This window comes from Garra rufa, chromosome 1, assembly GCF_049309525.1.
Source record: "Garra rufa chromosome 1, GarRuf1.0, whole genome shotgun sequence".
In the NCBI taxonomy this organism is placed as follows: Eukaryota; Metazoa; Chordata; class Actinopteri; order Cypriniformes; family Cyprinidae; genus Garra; species Garra rufa.
Genome location: NC_133361.1, coordinates 42,187,758 through 42,191,492, shown reverse-complemented (window position 1 = coordinate 42,191,492; position 3,735 = coordinate 42,187,758). Strand labels below are relative to the sequence as shown.

At 33.1% G+C, this 3,735-nt stretch overlaps 1 long non-coding RNA gene across 1 annotated transcript; it reads left to right on the top strand.

The window, feature by feature from the left end:
* Positions 1-1,209: 1,209 nt before the first annotated feature.
* LOC141326499 (uncharacterized) lies at positions 1,210-3,185 on the top strand. Its single transcript, XR_012353904.1, has 3 exons — positions 1,210-1,720; positions 2,557-2,716; positions 2,988-3,185. It is a non-coding gene; the product is annotated as an uncharacterized lncRNA (long non-coding RNA).
* The last annotated feature ends 550 nt before the right edge of the window (positions 3,186-3,735 follow it).

Here is a 3,735-nt window from a genome sequence, read left to right as displayed (position 1 = left end):
CCATTTAATCCCCAAAGAAAGGTACAATCACTTGTGTGACCAAAGAAGTAAGCCAAAGTGTATGAAATAGTCACCCAAAATTAAACATAGCAAGATAATCATTTTCATGAGTTGTTAGTTATTTGGAAGAGATGCACAAAATAACCAAATATGTTCAAGAGCCTTCATCTTTCTGACCAGTTCTGAACAGTACACACGCAAATTACATTTTAGTGTTTATGCAGAACATCAAGATAATAACTTTTAAACGTAAAGCATTTGTATTAAAGTAGGTCTGCATTTTTAATTGTAATTTTAAACTGATATAAGAGCTGTTTTAAGTTTTGTTTTTAATGCAGAGTTAAACAAATACACATACTAATAGTAATTAGCAAAAGCACAATGTAGTATACAAAACTATTTAACGTTTATTAAACATTATATGGTTTACTACTTTGCCTCAGTTCAAATACATATTTTCGAAGCCAGCCTTTTTGTGTCGTCCAATGGGATTGTAGCCCGCGCTGTGCATTTTGAAAATGAGATTGTGCATGACGGTTATTCTGGACATCAGTCATTTCTGACGCTGTCGACGGAGACACGGAGGATCTTATTCAAAAACTGAAAGAAGCTGCCTGGAATACATGTCACTGAAGACGAAGCACAGAAATTTAGAGGTAAGTTTAATTTTAAGTACTGTGAAAATCTGTTGGTTCCCTTTCGATTTTTGTTAACTTGACATTGCGTCTGTAGCCAGGCCTAACGTTATCTGATGCGTGAGGAAAACCTTTCTTCGAAAACTGACCTGACAAAACCAACGCATTGGCATTACATTTTAAGCTTATTGTTATTATTACAATAATTTTTTATCATTTAGCCGGAAATTAAGATATAATTTTTCTCATACTCCACCTAGAGATGGCATGAGACGCTGACAAAACAGCGGTGAAACGGCCATAGAAACAGCTCTGGTCTATCGCGTTTGTGTACCATAGATTTATAAATTCAGTTTACCAAAATGTTCTTACTACTCTAATCTTAACGTTACGTTAACGTTAACTTACCCGTGTTTCCTTCCGGACACGAGCGAACGCCTTTTATTTTAACGCCTCTCCTAGTCTTTCTGGAATTATATACCTTACGATTATTATCCATGTTGATTTATATCAGTTTTGTTTGGTACATATTTAACGTTATAAACGTAAATCCAGGAGAGTCCTAATTATTTGTTATGTCGTATTGAGGCGTCGGTATCGAGCCCTTCCAAGGACAGCAAGTAAAATTGGTTTAAGTTACCATTATTTATCAAAACTCGTGAAATACGTTTCTAGTCTGTGAGATGCAAATTTAAATAATTTGGCTTTTAATAATACACTCTCAGTTAAAAAAAAGTATAGTTCTCTGTTAGTTCGTTAAGTGTACATTTTGGTACCTTTTAGCTTTTGTACCTTAGGGTACTGTTCCAGTGACAGTATTGTACCTTTTTCTGGAAGTGTATAAGTACTAACTTATTCTGTATTTTTCTAAATTAAAGCAATGTTTTTATACTGATGAATGTCCATTGAAAAAAAGAGATTTTATTGTTGCTGTTAAAACCTCAAGCTCACACAGACTATATGCATTTTTTTCCTTTTAGAAAATAAGGTGGATTTAACAAATTTGGACACAAGATGGAGGTGGTAACAGTAACACTAGTACCAGTGCCAGCAGAAGCCTATCAACAAACTTCAACTACAGAAATGTAAGTATAACACTGAGTTTTGTGTATTATATTTGTCCTATGTTTAGCGGTTAACTGTATTGATTTTTTTAATGCCTGATGCCAATATTTTAAAAAGCAGGGTGGCCAGTCAGCACACACAAGGAAAGTTGGGAGAGTTAGAGTTAGTTTCATCAAAATTATTTTAAATTGTGTTCCGAAGATGAAGTCTTACTGGTTTGGAATGACATGAAGGTGAATAATTAATGACCAAACTAAACTTTTTGGCTGAATTAATGCTATAAGAAAGAAAATATGAAAGACTAATAAGGTATCTTTAATTCTTTTTCTGTTACCGGCTTGAAAACTTCGGGCAAAAACAAGGGATTCTCCCATTTTTAAACTGTCACCGATAGCAATGTAGTAGTAGTAGATTGCTGAAGTCAGTAGATTTTACTCAGTCAAAATACATTTATTACATTTAATATTTTGGCTTTTATCATTATGTTAATAAATATTGAAATTAATTAAAATATTAACAAAATTACAAATTTGAGCCAGGGAAGATAAGAGAGATGAACATCCTCAGGGGTCAGTGATATCACAGATTCTAAATCAGTTATTGGGTTAAAATGAATGTTGAATGTCGATTTAAATAAACAGTATGCTATAATGATAATTTACAGTTAAAACAAATTTGTAGAAACATTGTAATTTTCTAAATCTTCAGGTAAACAAATATTTGTGCATTCTTAGAAATATTTGTATATTACTAAAGGGAAATGGCAATGAAAGAATATTAAAATGTCTGATTTGATTGTTTTGAAGTATTTTTAGTTAATTTAAATGATTAACTTTATCTTTTTGTAAATTTTCAGTTGTGTGATGAAGCTGACATTCATCGCCTGCAGTTTAAGCCGGCACTTCAGGGATGGCTTTACCAGTATTGTGCCCAAGGTGCTTCAGCTTGTTCAAAGAAATGCTCCGTTGGACGAAGTCTACAAGAAGCAAGAGAAAAGATGCTTGCAGAAGATCTAGGTATTTACATAAACATAGTGGTTTTGTGATTATCTATTTATTGATTATCTATTAAGCTTTTTTAAATGATATTTATAAATGATATTTAAATGTTTTTTCTTTGTGTGAAAAAAAATCTTCATGCCTTAAAATTGCTCGAATGTAACTCTACACCTTGATTGGTTACAAGGTAGTTTATGGCAAAATTTTCACATCATTTGTCTTAAAACATTTAAAACAGCACATTGCATTGTTTTACTGATAGATTTTTGATGTTTTCTTTTCTTCTCAGTGTGATGCTGATACTCCATACCCAACCTTACAGTTGGCAGAAACTGACTGGAAAATGGCTTTCTCCAAGAGGGTACAACTTTTCAAGTGGATGGTGTGGAGTTGTGCAAGGAACTGAGTTGAAGAAAGGATCACTACAATGCACAGCCTTCAGTACTTACTATTGTTTTCAACTTGGCTTGTCCACCCTACATGAAGAATTCACTGACTTTCTGGCAGCATGCCATAGCAAAGATAACTGAGGTGGGTGGCAAGCCCCTTCCAATATCTATCACCCGAATAATTAATATCCTGTGTTAAAATGCCAAATATACTGATACACAAGGGTGAAGATTTCAACATTCAGTGTTTCAAAAGTGATTTAAATCCAATACATTTTAAATGTCAACAGTGTATATATATAATGTGGCAAGTTTTTTTAATACCAGTGTTGTATGATTCACAGTTCCATGCATACGCAGTAAAAGTTGACTTTGAATGAAGTGTTATAAAACCAGGGCAAGAGATGGACTTTCAGGCCCTTGCCGTGTACTCTGCTTATGATAAATAAGTAGTTTGTGATCCTCAAGAATGTTTAAAAAGTTCCAATTAGTACTGTGTATTATGTAGTACTGCGTTTGGTAAAAATGGGTTTGTGATAAAAAGAATTTACGCATATAAAGTTACAATTGATGAAATGTGTACTGTTGGAAAAGGGTTGTTTTTGATTCTTAATGTTTAAAACATTTTTTAGAAAATGTAGAATGCAG